Source organism: Nansenia antarctica (genome assembly GCF_963989245.1).
Source record: "Nansenia antarctica genome assembly, chromosome: 18".
In the NCBI taxonomy this organism is placed as follows: Eukaryota; Metazoa; Chordata; class Actinopteri; order Argentiniformes; family Microstomatidae; genus Nansenia; species Nansenia antarctica.
The window spans coordinates 16119766-16136662 of record NC_137691.1 but is presented as its reverse complement, the minus strand read 5'-3'; the positions used below and the strand labels follow the sequence as shown (position 1 = coordinate 16136662).

General features: G+C 45.8%; 2 long non-coding RNA genes across 2 annotated transcripts; both read left to right on the top strand.

Moving 5' to 3' along the window:
- Positions 1 to 2245: 2245 nt before the first annotated feature.
- LOC308173235 lies at positions 2246 to 5131 on the top strand. Its single transcript, XR_013937878.1, has 3 exons — positions 2246 to 2404; positions 2921 to 2993; positions 4740 to 5131. It is a non-coding gene; the product is annotated as an uncharacterized lncRNA (long non-coding RNA).
- Positions 5132 to 8804: 3673 nt separating this feature from the next.
- LOC308173287 lies at positions 8805 to 11664 on the top strand. Its single transcript, XR_013937882.1, has 3 exons — positions 8805 to 8963; positions 9448 to 9520; positions 11273 to 11664. It is a non-coding gene; the product is annotated as an uncharacterized lncRNA (long non-coding RNA).
- The last annotated feature ends 5233 nt before the right edge of the window (positions 11665 to 16897 follow it).

Genomic DNA, 16897 nt, shown 5'->3' with positions numbered 1-16897 from the left:
ATTATTTATGTGTAGTAATTGTAATAATTAGGGGCCGGAATGTAGGCGCCAGGTATGGGTTGTACTGTTGTCTGTTGTTTGTTGTTCGCTGTTGGATTGTGGGTCACGTGCAGGGATTCGAGTCACGTGGTGTTGGTGGTGCGTCAGTGGTAGTATTGAAATCAGCTGTTCACCTGTCGGAATTGTGTGAATGGCAGGAGAGGGGGTGAGTTGGGAAGTCCTACTTTTGCTGACCGCTTCAACAAGTCACTGTTGGAATATCTTGGGACGCTGTTTTTAATGTTTTGTGATACCGTTTCACCCTTTGTTTTTATATACAATAAATATACCAAACTTACTTTTCGGGAACAGTGATTCATTGACAGCCAGCGCGTCGGGCAGGTTGTTTTCCCCTACTTAGCCTCTCGGCGACAAACTTTGTTTTTAATAGTCGCCCAACAATCATCATCATCATCACCATCATCATCATCACCATCATCATCACCATCATCATCATCACCATCATCATCACCATCATCATCATCATCACCATCATCATCACCATCACCATCACTATCATCATCATCATCATCATCATCACCATCATCATCATCATCATCATCATCACCATCATCATCATCACCATCATCACCATCATCATCACCATATTTTTGGATAATAATTAATATGGACAATAATCTAATTTGCCATATGGGGCCTGTATACAATTACATGTTTAAATAACTCCAAGCCTTATGTTTGTAACTTCAAAATACAGTCATTACTCCCAGCATGTAGGTTACCTCCTCTTTCTGTAGATGAAGGGAGATTCTTATAGAAACATGAACATCATTCTGATTTTCATGATTGTAATAGGCTAATATTCATTGTATTATTTATATTCATAATAATGTTGTCAAAACATCCACGAACGCCTTATATCAAAACAAAGCAAACATAGCCTATTTCACCCAGAGTTAAGCATAGGTTGACTTTCCAGACACCATATTTTGTTGTTCTAAACACAGAACAAAACGAAATGAAAAGCATGATAGAAATACAAATGAACTCCCCGACTGAGATTCACGCATTGAATCGTATATAGTTGTAAATACATGTATATCTATCAACGGCATGGCCTATAAATCAATGCATGTTTCGTAGGCTATTTGATTTATTTTGTTCAAGTGCAAATGTCGCCTAAGGGGTTACAGTCATTTAGCAGACGATTTGTCCAGGACCATTGTAACCCATTTGCGACCCATAAGCTTGATATTGTGCATCTATGTAGGCCGATATCTTTCCATATTTTAATTTCGCCCCAGGGGGTCCGGGTCATTGAGGGATTGGAGCTAGCCTATCAATTAGTTCACATATGTAGGTATTATTTCTCTAAAGAATAGGGAATTACTCAGGGTCTTATAGCCTATATTATGCGACTTATTTACCGCTGGTAAACTCTGCTGACGTTAATGCGGGGGTAGTGGTGGTGTAGTGGTCTAGTGGTAGTGAGTTGGACTTGTGATCGGAAGGTTGTGAGTTCAAATCCCGCCTGAAACCACACCACTACTAGTGTGCCCTTGAGTAAGGCACTTAGCCTTCAGTTACTCCAGGGGGAGTGTCCCTGTAATTCGTAATTGTAAATCGCTTTGGATTAAAACGTCTGCTAAATGGCAAAGTTAAAATTAAAATTAAATTAATGCTAGCCCAGCTATGACCTATCAGGACTATAGCTCTAACTCCTAGCGTCAGTTAGTAACTATGTACGCAATGTTTAAGGCATTTCTGCTTTAATGGGATAGAGGCAGTAGATATTGACAGGAAAGATGGGTGAGAGAGAGCAGGGATGACAGGCTCGTTCTGTCCGCGGCTGGATTCGAACCGGCGACCTTGAGATGACATGGCTGACAACACACAATAACGTAGCTTTAAGAAGACAGTTCACGGTCAATAAATATAAAAACGTAGCTTCTCGGGTGCTGGGTGGTGATCTAGCTTTATTGTTATGGATCAACGGTCCAGATCAAGGTTCTGACGTACAGGTCGCACTCGATCTCCCAGTGCGACTGCGACCTTAATAGGCCAGAACCACTAGTGTCCCCCGACGTAACCACTAGACCACGGAGAAGCTAACGGAATTATAACGACTTTTAGGATATTTAAACCTTTCGAACGTTACATCATTTCGAACGTTCAAACCTTTCGAACGTTCAAACCTTTCAAATCACGCGAGAGTTGCAGTCATGTGACGAGACTGCTGCTGTTCTTCCTGCTGCCAGTTAGCTTGGCTCATCGTAGCGCATACTAAATGAACAGACATTAAAACATTAACTCAACTAAGAACACATTAAGCAACACGCCAACATGCTGTCTCGTTTATTAAAGGAGCACCAGGTGAAACAGAACGAGCGAAAAGAACTGCAAGGTCGGTGAGAGGAGAGAAACTCAGGTTCTGTGTGCTAGCAGCTAGCCAGATATGCTAAAAACAAACCGGCTGTCAAACTGTCTGATTATCCTCCATGTTTCTGCCTGAAGGTGTCGCCGTGTTTATGGTTTAGGGTTGGCATACATGTAGCAAACATGATGTGTTTAATATTGTTCGTTGGCATGATACTGCTCCATGGGGTTGTGTTGGGGCTACTGAGCTTTGACATGTTGTGTCTTGGGGTGTGTTCGTAAACACGCTGTGGAAATCTGATCAGCACTCGTGTGATGCCTCTTGTCCAATCGAATTACTTGGTCCCTTTATGAGCGAATTTACGAATGCACCCTTGTTTTGAAATGGCAGCAACGTGTGTGTACAATATATGACTCCATGATACAAAGTGTTTAACTTCCATGCACTGTGTGTGTGTGTGTGTGTGTGTGTGTGTGTGTGTGTGTGTGTGTGTGTGTGTCTGTGTCTGTGTGTGTGTGTTGTGCTTTGATTCGCCCTGCACAGAGAGACGCAGACGTGAGGCAATAACAGCTGCCACCTGTCTGACAGAAGCTCTGGTGGACCACCTCAATGTTGGGTACGTGTGGCAGGACGACAGGGGGACCAGGGTGTTGCTGCTGTTGTTGTTCAGTCCTCCCAACCCTACTACTTATGCAGCTGTTCAACACAGATCAGATTGTCTCATCTGGACTCAGTCTTATACAATTAGTTCAAACTAGAACATGTTACCGAATAGTACACATTATACAACAGTTAGTTCCGACCAAGTCATTTGATTGGACAAGAGGCATTCCATGAGTTACGATATACAGTATAACAGCACTGGGACTTTTAACTATATGTATCACTCCGCTGCACAGATGTTCTACTAAATGACCGCTAATTAGACTACATTGTTTGTGTTCAGGTTACTAGGCAACAGTCCATTTGAAGTTCAGTTGCGGCCTCGTACCTACGACCGAATCACAGCCGTGCTGATATTCAGTATAACACACTCCCTCTCGTGTGATATTGCTTAAATGTACACTGGCAATACTAGCCTATATATTATATTTAATCCTTAGTAGTAGTAGTAGTAGTAGTAAGTAGTAGTAAATCAGCTTAAGGAAGACGAGTGGACTCGACTGCTATTGTTTTGTTATGCCGTTACAACGCTACGTATAGTGTTTTCCCCTTATGGAACGAGGATACCTGGTGGCTGGCAACCTTTGCCATTGAGATGTAGAATTCCACTCTGACAGACATTACACTTTCATTGCTGTCATAAGGTCACCGTCCGAGACAAGGTTACTATTATTATTATTATTATTATTATTATTATTATTATTTAGGCTACTCTATATACTCACAGTGAAGCCTTCAGAGGCCTGGAGTGGTCAAGTGGTCTAGCAGTGGTCTGTCAGCATGGATTTAAATCTGGCCCATACTGTCATACCCTCACCCTCACGTATTCTGCGGCCGCACTCTGCGTATGCTGCGGCGTACTTAGATGACATTGATGGACAAAACCACTGCGATCACCGCCGCCCCGTGGCCCAGGACCCGGAAGGACGTGAGGCGGTTCCTGGGACTGGCCAGCTACTACCGGCAGTTTGTGCCGGGGTTCTCGGAGCTGGCCAGCCCCTTTACCAACCTCACCCGGAAGGGGGCCCCGGATCCGGTCCAATGGACTGAGCTGTGCCAAGTAGCGTTCGATGGGATTAAGAACGCCCTCTGTGGGGAGACAGTCTTGTATGCTCCTAACTTTAACATTCATTTTTCTCTGCAGACAGACGCGTCGGATAGAGGGCTGGGGGCGGTGCTGACCCAGCAGGTGGAGGGAGCCGACCGTCCGGTGCTGTACCTGAGCCGAAAGCTGTCGGAGCGGGAGGGCAGGTACAGCACGGTGGAGAAGGAGTGTCTGGTCATTCGGTGGACGGTCGGCGCCCTCCGGTACTACCTGCTGGGGCGCTCGTTCACCCTCTACTCCGACCATGCTCCCCTACAGTGGCTCCACCGCATGAAGGATACCAACACGAGGATCACCCGGTGGTACCTCGCGTTGCAACCCTTCAACTTCACGGTGGTTCATAGGCTGGGGGCGCAGATGGTCGTGGCCGACTTCCTCTCCCGTGATGGGGGGGGGGGGAGTAGGCTATCGGCCGGTGGTGTCCCCGGCCTCGAACTGGCGGTGGGGGTGTGTGGGGAGCATGGCGCGTTCTGGCCTGCAGAGGGAGCCAGACTGCCGTTGGGGGGGGAATAATGGGCTGATTACGGACAGGTGTCAGTGATCAGACTCGTTATCCCACTGGTCTATTTAACCTGTGTGTGTTTGTTCCCTCAGGAGATGAGAAGGGCAGGAAGTACCTGCCGCACGGAGACGCACTGGGAGAGAGAGAGAGAGAGAGAGAGAGAGAGAGCCGCGGCGAGGACGCACGAGATCCCGAAAGGGGGTGAGGTGCGGGGAGCCGGGCAGACGGAGCGGGTCCCGAAAGGGAGAGCAGCGGAGAGAGAGCGAGGGCTCTGCCGGGGAGCGAACGGGTCCCGAGGGGGGGCGTGTCGCCGAGAGTCGGCCAGCGGACCAAGTCCCGAAAGGGGACGCAGCGGGCGTGACGGCAGTGACGGCCGCACGCTGGACTTATTCTTTATTATTTATTATTTTGAACAACGGGCTCAGAACGTCAGTGACGTTGCTGAGCCGTGCTGTAGACAATAAATACCTATTCTGCAACTGTTCCTCTGTGTCGACCTCCCTCTGTGCCTAGAGACTCTTACAAGTTCATAACTGGCAATCAGCATTTCATCAGGTGAACATTTGTTTTCATGATGACATTTTACATGTCCACCTTAATCATTCAACACTCTTTTCTAGAGTGACCTTTGCACAATAAGTGGAGTTGTCTAAATACATATAATCACAATCTTTGCAAGTAGGCTAATCATTGTGCATAAATGCAGGTATTTATGAAGTGCAGGTCCATCACAAGTGTTGGGAAGTGCAATGGTGCCTCTATTCCCACTCTACCTCTATCTGAATTCATTTATTAAATTCAAAGACTCTTTTTTGACACAGCAATTATCAGGCTGAGTTTCCACAAAGGATTGCACTGAGTGCTTTCTGCACATAGCAATTTGCTCGTCCTTTGTCTTCACATGAAGTGATCTTGCACTGTACTGTATTGTTGTCTCTGTGTCCTGTGTGGTATGTCATGTGTCATGTTGTATTTATGATGGATTGAGTGTGTTTTGAATACCTGGCTGCAACCAAATTTCTCCTAGTGGGATAATAACATTTGACTTTGGCAGAGCGTGAGCTGAAACGAGCAATTGAAGGATGGAACCTGGAACAAATCAATGATGTGCTCTCGTTGAAGGGAATCAAGTGGACCTTTAACCCTCCTACCGGATCACATCACGGCGGAGCATGGGAGAGATTAATTCGTTCCATTAGAAAGATTCTTAATTCCACTTTGAGGACACAAAGTCTGGATGAGGAGGGACTCCATACAGTACTCTGCGAAGTGGAATCAATTCTCAATAGTAGACCCCTCACCAAGGAATCCACAGATCCAAATGATTTGGAAGCATTAACACCCAATCACCTTCTGCTTCTCAAAGCCAAACCCTGCTTACCACCTGGTCTGTTTCACAAGGAGGACAGCTATGCATGCCGGAGATGGAAGCAAGTCCAATACATGTCTGATCTGTTTTGGAAAAGGTGGATTAGGGAGTACTTGCCACAATTACAGGAACGACAGAAATGGACAAAGGCCAAGCGGAATTTCATCCCCGGGGACATAGTGCTCATAGTGGATGATTCTGCACCTCGGAATTCCTGGATCATTGGGAGGATCACCGAAACAATTCCAGATAGAAGAGGACTTGTGCGACAAGTCCGGATTAAGACCCGGACCAGCTGTCTCTGCAGGCCTGTGACCAAGATTTGCCTTCTTCAGGAGTCGACGGAGCTGTGAAGGCTAATCTTTTGACATGACTTGGTTCACTCCTAAAGGATAAGTGCTAGTAACCTCTGTCCTAGACTTGACTTGACTCGACTCAAGAAGATCGGATCAAGATCTACAATGGACTAACGGACTATGAACTCCTTGCGCAAAAGAAATTGCAAAGAAAATTGTAATGTATTGTTAATTATTTATGTGTAGTAATTGTAATAATTAGGGGCCGGAATGTAGGCGCCAGGTATGGGTTGTACTGTTGTCTGTTGTTTGTTGTTCGCTGTTGGATTGTGGGTCACGTGCAGGGATTCGAGTCACGTGGTGTTGGTGGTGCGTCAGTGGTAGTATTGAAATCAGCTGTTCACCTGTCGGAATTGTGTGAATGGCAGGAGAGGGGGTGAGTTGGGAAGTCCTACTTTTGCTGACCGCTTCAACAAGTCACTGTTGGAATATCTTGGGACGCTGTTTTTAATGTTTTGTGATACCGTTTCACCCTTTGTTTTTATATACAATAAATATACCAAACTTACTTTTCGGGAACAGTGATTCATTGACAGCCAGCGCGTCGGGCAGGTTGTTTTCCCCTACTTAGCCTCTCGGCGACAAACTTTGTTTTTAATAGTCGCCCAACAATCATCATCATCATCACCATCATCATCATCACCATCATCATCACCATCATCATCATCACCATCATCATCACCATCATCATCATCATCACCATCATCATCACCATCACCATCACTATCATCATCATCATCATCATCACCATCATCATCATCATCATCATCACCATCATCATCATCACCATCATCATCCTCATCATCACCATCATCACCATCATCATCACCATATTTTTGGATAATAATTAATATGGACAATAATCTAATTTGCCATATGGGGCCTGTATACAATTACATGTTTAAATAACTCCAAGCCTTATGTTTGTAACTTCAAAATACAGTCATTACTCCCAGCATGTAGGTTACCTCCTCTTTCTGTAGATGAAGGGAGATTCTTATAGAAACATGAACATCATTCTGATTTTCATGATTGTAATAGGCTAATATTCATTGTATTATTTATATTCATAATAATGTTGTCAAAACATCCACGAACGCCTTATATCAAAACAAAGCAAACATAGCCTATTTCACCCAGAGTTAAGCATAGGTTGACTTTCCAGACACCATATTTTGTTGTTCTAAACACAGAACAAAACGAAATGAAAAGCATGATAGAAATACAAATGAACTCCCCGACTGAGATTCACGCATTGAATCGTATATAGTTGTAAATACATGTATATCTATCAACGGCATGGCCTATAAATCAATGCATGTTTCGTAGGCTATTTGATTTATTTTGTTCAAGTGCAAATGTCGCCTAAGGGGTTACAGTCATTTAGCAGACGATTTGTCCAGGACCATTGTAACCCATTTGCGACCCATAAGCTTGATATTGTGCATCTATGTAGGCCGATATCTTTCCATATTTTAATTTGAGTCCCAGGGGGTCCGGGTCATTGAGGGATTGGAGCTAGCCTATCAATTAGTTCACATATGTAGGTATTATTTCTCTAAAGAATAGGGAATTACTCAGGGTCTTATAGCCTATATTATGCGACTTATTTACCGCTGGTAAACTCTGCTGACGTTAATGCGGGGGTAGTGGTGGTGTAGTGGTCTAGTGGTAGTGAGTTGGACTTGTGATCGGAAGGTTGTGAGTTCAAATCCCGCCTGAAACCACACCACTACTAGTGTGCCCTTGAGTAAGGCACTTAGCCTTCAGTTACTCCAGGGGGAGTGTCCCTGTAATTCGTAATTGTAAATCGCTTTGGATTAAAACGTCTGCTAAATGGCAAAGTTAAAATTAAAATTAAATTAATGCTAGCCCAGCTATGACCTATCAGGACTATAGCTCTAACTCCTAGCGTCAGTTAGTAACTATGTACGCAATGTTTAAGGCATTTCTGCTTTAATGGGATAGAGGCAGTAGATATTGACAGGAAAGATGGGTGAGAGAGAGCAGGGATGACAGGCTCGTTCTGTCCGCGGCTGGATTCGAACCGGCGACCTTGAGATGACATGGCTGACAACACACAATAACGTAGCTTTAAGAAGACAGTTCACGGTCAATAAATATAAAAACGTAGCTTCTCGGGTGCTGGGTGGTGATCTAGCTTTATTGTTATGGATCAACGGTCCAGATCAAGGTTCTGACGTACAGGTCGCACTCGATCTCCCAGTGCGACTGCGACCTTAATAGGCCAGAACCACTAGTGTCCCCCGACGTAACCACTAGACCACGGAGAAGCTAACGGAATTATAACGACTTTTAGGATATTTAAACCTTTCGAACGTTACATCATTTCGAACGTTCAAACCTTTCGAACGTTCAAACCTTTCAAATCACGCGAGAGTTGCAGTCATGTGACGAGACTGCTGCTGTTCTTCCTGCTGCCAGTTAGCTTGGCTCATCGTAGCGCATACTAAATGAACAGACATTAAAACATTAACTCAACTAAGAACACATTAAGCAACACGCCAACATGCTGTCTCGTTTATTAAAGGAGCACCAGGTGAAACAGAACGAGCGAAAAGAACTGCAAGGTCGGTGAGAGGAGAGAAACTCAGGTTCTGTGTGCTAGCAGCTAGCCAGATATGCTAAAAACAAACCGGCTGTCAAACTGTCTGATTATCCTCCATGTTTCTGCCTGAAGGTGTCGCCGTGTTTATGGTTTAGGGTTGGCATACATGTAGCAAACATGATGTGTTTAATATTGTTCGTTGGCATGATACTGCTCCATGGGGTTGTGTTGGGGCTACTGAGCTTTGACATGTTGTGTCTTGGGGTGTGTTCGTAAACACGCTGTGGAAATCTGATCAGCACTCGTGTGATGCCTCTTGTCCAATCGAATTACTTGGTCCCTTTATGAGCGAATTTACGAATGCACCCTTGTTTTGAAATGGCAGCAACGTGTGTGTACAATATATGACTCCATGATACAAAGTGTTTAACTTCCATGCACTGTGTGTGTGTGTGTGTGTGTGTGTCTGTGTGTCTGTGTGTTGTGCTTTGATTCGCCCTGCACAGAGAGACGCAGACGTGAGGCAATAACAGCTGCCACCTGTCTGACAGAAGCTCTGGTGGACCACCTCAATGTTGGGTACGTGTGGCAGGACGACAGGGGGACCAGGGTGTTGCTGCTGTTGTTGTTCAGTCCTCCCAACCCTACTACTTATGCAGCTGTTCAACACAGATCAGATTGTCTAATCTGGACTCAGTCTTATACAATTAGTTCAAACTAGAACATGTTACCGAATAGTACACATTATACAACAGTTAGTTCCGACCAAGTCATTTGATTGGACAAGAGGCATTCCATGAGTTACGATATACAGTATAACAGCACTGGGACTTTTAACTATATGTATCACTCCGCTGCACAGATGTTCTACTAAATGACCGCTAATTAGACTACATTGTTTGTGTTCAGGTTACTAGGCAACAGTCCATTTGAAGTTCAGTTGCGGCCTCGTACCTACGACCGAATCACAGCCGTGCTGATATTCAGTATAACACACTCCCTCTCGTGTGATATTGCTTAAATGTACACTGGCAATACTAGCCTATATATTATATTTAATCCTTAGTAGTAGTAGTAGTAGTAGTAGTAAGTAGTAGTAAATCAGCTTAAGGAAGACGAGTGGACTCGACTGCTATTGTTTTGTTATGCCGTTACAACGCTACGTATAGTGTTTTCCCCTTATGGAACGAGGATACCTGGTGGCTGGCAACCTTTGCCATTGAGATGTAGAATTCCACTCTGACAGACATTACACTTTCATTGCTGTCATAAGGTCACCGTCCGAGACAAGGTTACTATTATTATTATTATTATTATTATTATTATTATTATTATTTAGGCTACTCTATATACTCACAGTGAAGCCTTCAGAGGCCTGGAGTGGTCAAGTGGTCTAGCAGTGGTCTGTCAGCATGGATTTAAATCTGGCCCATACTGTCATACCCTCACCCTCACGTATTCTGCGGCCGCACTCTGCGTATGCTGCGGCGTACTTAGATGACATTGATGGACAAAACCACTGCGATCACCGCCGCCCCGTGGCCCAGGACCCGGAAGGACGTGAGGCGGTTCCTGGGACTGGCCAGCTACTACCGGCAGTTTGTGCCGGGGTTCTCGGAGCTGGCCAGCCCCTTTACCAACCTCACCCGGAAGGGGGCCCCGGATCCGGTCCAATGGACTGAGCTGTGCCAAGTAGCGTTCGATGGGATTAAGAACGCCCTCTGTGGGGAGACAGTCTTGTATGCTCCTAACTTTAACATTCATTTTTCTCTGCAGACAGACGCGTCGGATAGAGGGCTGGGGGCGGTGCTGACCCAGCAGGTGGAGGGAGCCGACCGTCCGGTGCTGTACCTGAGCCGAAAGCTGTCGGAGCGGGAGGGCAGGTACAGCACGGTGGAGAAGGAGTGTCTGGTCATTCGGTGGACGGTCGGCGCCCTCCGGTACTACCTGCTGGGGCGCTCGTTCACCCTCTACTCCGACCATGCTCCCCTACAGTGGCTCCACCGCATGAAGGATACCAACACGAGGATCACCCGGTGGTACCTCGCGTTGCAACCCTTCAACTTCACGGTGGTTCATAGGCTGGGGGCGCAGATGGTCGTGGCCGACTTCCTCTCCCGTGATGGGGGGGGGGGGAGTAGGCTATCGGCCGGTGGTGTCCCCGGCCTCGAACTGGCGGTGGGGGTGTGTGGGGAGCATGGCGCGTTCTGGCCTGCAGAGGGAGCCAGACTGCCGTTGGGGGGGGAATAATGGGCTGATTACGGACAGGTGTCAGTGATCAGACTCGTTATCCCACTGGTCTATTTAACCTGTGTGTGTTTGTTCCCTCAGGAGATGAGAAGGGCAGGAAGTACCTGCCGCACGGAGACGCACTGGGAGAGAGAGAGAGAGAGAGAGAGAGAGAGAGCCGCGGCGAGGACGCACGAGATCCCGAAAGGGGGTGAGGTGCGGGGAGCCGGGCAGACGGAGCGGGTCCCGAAAGGGAGAGCAGCGGAGAGAGAGCGAGGGCTCTGCCGGGGAGCGAACGGGTCCCGAGGGGGGGCGTGTCGCCGAGAGTCGGCCAGCGGACCAAGTCCCGAAAGGGGACGCAGCGGGCGTGACGGCAGTGACGGCCGCACGCTGGACTTATTCTTTATTATTTATTATTTTGAACAACGGGCTCAGAACGTCAGTGACGTTGCTGAGCCGTGCTGTAGACAATAAATACCTATTCTGCAACTGTTCCTCTGTGTCGACCTCCCTCTGTGCCTAGAGACTCTTACAAGTTCATAACTGGCAATCAGCATTTCATCAGGTGAACATTTGTTTTCATGATGACATTTTACATGTCCACCTTAATCATTCAACACTCTTTTCTAGAGTGACCTTTGCACAATAAGTGGAGTTGTCTAAATACATATAATCACAATCTTTGCAAGTAGGCTAATCATTGTGCATAAATGCAGGTATTTATGAAGTGCAGGTCCATCACAAGTGTTGGGAAGTGCAATGGTGCCTCTATTCCCACTCTACCTCTATCTGAATTCATTTATTAAATTCAAAGACTCTTTTTTGACACAGCAATTATCAGGCTGAGTTTCCACAAAGGATTGCACTGAGTGCTTTCTGCACATAGCAATTTGCTCGTCCTTTGTCTTCACATGAAGTGATCTTGCACTGTACTGTATTGTTGTCTCTGTGTCCTGTGTGGTATGTCATGTGTCATGTTGTATTTATGATGGATTGAGTGTGTTTTGAATACCTGGCTGCAACCAAATTTCTCCTAGTGGGATAATAACATTTGACTTTGGCAGAGCGTGAGCTGAAACGAGCAATTGAAGGATGGAACCTGGAACAAATCAATGATGTGCTCTCGTTGAAGGGAATCAAGTGGACCTTTAACTAGGGTTGGGTACCGTTTGGGTTTTATCCGGTACCGGTACCTAACCGATACTTTAAAAACGGTACCGGTACCAAAACGGTACTTAATTCGGTACTTTTGATTTTTTTAAATGACATATATATATAATAATAACACGGTCGACAACATTAAACAGCTTTTCACTTTTTTATTGCTGAGGCACAATATATATTAGTTAAATATACACTCAAATTAAAATAAATGAAAATAAAACTCCTGAGCCTTGGGGACTCCATTAAGCTGGGGGTGCCTATCGTTGGTACTGATGTCGAATACGAGTACACACTTGTTCGGCAGCCCCTCAAGGACATCAGAATATTCTTAGAAAAGGGATCTAGTGAAGAGGCCTGCATAGCCCCCAGAACCAAGAGGAAATATAACTCTGATAAACTGGAGCCCTCCACCTCGTCAAAATCCAAACTCTGTTGCCGCTCAGCTACTACTACTCCCCTCCCCCTCTCTGGTCCATGCTGACATGACGATTGATTTTTCAGACACAGTAGTAGGATAAGGACAGTACCCGAATATCAGGAGATCCCCGATCATGTTGTCCTCCTCGCAGAGACGCAGCCACACATCCGCACAACGTCATCAACAGACGCGTCGAATCCTGGAGTGCACTGTCCAATCAAAGGCTTGCGTTCGTAAACTCGCTCTGAGAGCGTCGCAGCGCACACTGGGCCCGACGTCATAAGGGGAGCAAGTCATTTGATTGGACAGAAGGCATTCCACGAGTGGTGATCAGAATTCCAGAACGAGTTTACGGAACACACCCATAAGTCGAGCGTCGCGTTACGCCAACCCGCTAGCGGAAGTTGCTATTAGCAACCTTCTCGTTATCCTTCCGTACTCGCTGCTTTCACTGAGTGGAAATTTAACAGGCGATGTGACGTCGCGAGATAGAAAAGTACCGAAATGAGGCACCGAAATCTCCTTTGCGATTCGGTACGGGTATATACCGAATGTAAAGTAACCGGTACCTACCGGTACCGATTTTCGGTACCCAACCCTACCTTTAACCCTCCTACCGGATCACATCACGGCGGAGCATGGGAGAGATTAATTCGTTCCATTAGAAAGATTCTTAATTCCACTTTGAGGACACAAAGTCTGGATGAGGAGGGACTCCATACAGTACTCTGCGAAGTGGAATCAATTCTCAATAGTAGACCCCTCACCAAGGAATCCACAGATCCAAATGATTTGGAAGCATTAACACCCAATCACCTTCTGCTTCTCAAAGCCAAACCCTGCTTACCACCTGGTCTGTTTCACAAGGAGGACAGCTATGCATGCCGGAGATGGAAGCAAGTCCAATACATGTCTGATCTGTTTTGGAAAAGGTGGATTAGGGAGTACTTGCCACAATTACAGGAACGACAGAAATGGACAAAGGCCAAGCGGAATTTCATCCCCGGGGACATAGTGCTCATAGTGGATGATTCTGCACCTCGGAATTCCTGGATCATTGGGAGGATCACCGAAACAATTCCAGATAGAAGAGGACTTGTGCGACAAGTCCGGATTAAGACCCGGACCAGCTGTCTCTGCAGGCCTGTGACCAAGATTTGCCTTCTTCAGGAGTCGGCGGAGCTGTGAAGGCTAATCTTTTGACATGACTTGGTTCACTCCTAAAGGATAAGTGCTAGTAACCTCTGTCCTAGACTTGACTTGACTCGACTCAAGAAGGTCGGATCAAGATCTACAATGGACTAACGGACTATGAACTCCTTGCGCAAAAGAAATTGCAAAGAAAATTGTAATGTATTGTTAATTATTTATGTGTAGTAATTGTAATAATTAGGGGCCGGAATGTAGGCGCCAGGTATGGGTTGTACTGTTGTCTGTTGTTTGTTGTTCGCTGTTGGATTGTGGGTCACGTGCAGGGATTCGAGTCACGTGGTGTTGGTGGTGCGTCAGTGGTAGTATTGAAATCAGCTGTTCCCCTGTCGGAATTGTGTGAATGGCAGGAGAGGGGGTGAGTTGGGAAGTCCTACTTTTGCTGACCGCTTCAACAAGTCACTGTTGGAATATCTTGGAACGCTGTTTTTAATGTTTTGTGATACCGTTTCACCCTTTGTTTTTATATACAATAAATATACCAAACTTACTTTTCGGGAACAGTGATTCATTGACAGCCAGCGCGTCGGGCAGGTATTTTTCCCCTACTTAGCCTCTCGGCGACAAACTTTGTTTTTAATAGTCGCCCAACATTGTCAGCAAAAACTGAGAAAAACCTGGACGGATTGGAGCCACAGAAGGACCCGACAAGCCACACGCGGACGCGGAGTGGATTATTGAATTATTGAATGATTGATCCCACACACACGGGACCCAGGGCTCACCGCTTGAGAGCGCATCAGCCGGACAACATTGCATTGTGACCAGCGGTATGTAACCTGTTTCGTTCTGCTGTTAAATTGATTTGTTTGAACGGGTTACTGCTGAGTGGAAACTGGCGTTGTCGTGTCGGTGTGTTGATTGTCGCTGTGTGGGTTTATGCGGTGTCTGGACCGCCGTTTGATGCCCTTTGGGCCCGGTTGTGTGTGGATTTGACTCTGCGCTGAATATGCGTTGCTTTTTTATATGATTGCTGTGGCTGTTGATGTGGCTGGCTTCGCATTGGATTCTCATTGCGATCATTTTTTTGCGCATTCAAAATGAGTGAAATAAAGGCTGGTTCAACTGTTGGCAAACTTGAAAAGGAGAAACGGAAAATAATTATCACTGAGAAGGCCCTGGCAAATAAAATCGAGTCAATCCAGAAGGAGCGTAAAAGGAAAGTGTACCAAATACAAGCTCTGATAGTCTCTCAAAGAGCTTATGAAAGATGATGAAAATGTTTCAGGGGTTAAAGCACAATTTGATGATTTGATACAATTATCTGAAAATACCATTGCATTGCATGACTCTCTGATGCCCTTAATCCCAACTGATGAACAAAAACCCCAAAATGACTGGTTCTCCAAAATCAATAAACACAATGAAGGATTTATTGAGGATGTTAGAGCCTGGTTCTCAGTAATCAGAAGACCTCCAAGCAAACCTCCGTCAGAGACTAATACGGAAAGGCCCCAGCATGAGGAGGCTTCAGATGAGAAAAATGGAGCACAGGAGGATGTTGAAAATGGAGAAAAGCCTCAGTTTCATAAAATTCTTCAACATGACACCCAGGATGAAATTGCACCATGGGACAGCGTATCAAATCAAAGCAGCAGGAACCACCGTTCAAGATCTAATGTTTCCTCAACTGCATCTGCACGTCTCAGAGCAGAGGCTGAAGTAGCTGCTTTACTTGCTCGGCAAAAGTTGCTCAAGGAAAAGCACGTCCTTGAAGAACAGGAGGAGCAAATAAGAAAACGAAGGCACGTCCTTGAAGAACAGGAGGAGCAAATAAGAAAACGAAAGGAACAACTTCATCTTGAAGCAGACATAGCCGCATCCGTGGCAAAGGTGAATGTTTTAAGAGCCTCTAGGTCAAGCGTGCGGAGCACTGTTTCTCGGAAATTGGATGGCATGGAATCTTACTTTGAAAAGGGCCTCAACATTAATGCAGATACTTTTACGCCACATAAAGATGGAAAGGATGGAAGAGGACAACCTGGAAATATAAATCAACACCTTGGAGGCTCAAGCCCAAAGCAAAGGCAATCTGATGGAGCCAAATATCTCCACCAGGGCCCTTCAGCGCTCAGAAAGACACGGAGCACGGTCTCAAAGGCTGAAGCTCCTCCATTGTCTCCTCACAGAGATGTACAACCCTTTTCCCGGAACAGCAGCAGTGAACAGAACAACATTATGTCTATAATGGAAAAACAAAACGAAATAACTTCAATGTTGGTGCATCAACAATGTCTTGCTTCACTGCCTAAAAGAGACATCCAAGTATTCGATGGCGACCCTCTGCAATACCATGTTTTTATGCAGTCATTTGAACAGACCATAGAAGGGAGGACCGACAATGCTGTTGATTGCCTGTATTATCTGGAGCAATACACCAGGGGGCAGCCAAAACAGCTAGTCAGAAGCTGCCAACACATGACTGATGGCACTGGATACACTATAGCAAAGGCTTTACTCCATGAACATTTTGGAAATAATCATGTTATAGCATCCGCCTACATGGACAAAATATTTTCATGGCCATCAATTAAGTCGGAGGATGGGAAGGCTTTACAATCATACAGCCTGTTCTTGCGTGGATGTTGCAATGCCATGAAGGATGTGTATAATCTATGTGACTTGAACACACCTGCGAATATGCTCACTGTGATCAAGAAGTTGCCCTACAAATTGAGGGACAAGTGGCGAACAGTGGCATGTGACATCCAGGAAAAGCATCGCCGAAGAGCTATGTTCACTGATATTGTGACTTTTATCGACCGTCAAGCGAAGATTGCTACAGACCCTGTATTCGGAGACATACAAGATGCTCCAACCATGGTAGCAATCAAAGAAAGTGGCAGAACAAAACCTATGCCTCGCTCAAAGGATAGAGGAAGTAGTTTTGCTACGACTGTTACGACAGTTGAAAGAGAGGCTCAACCAGAAAACAA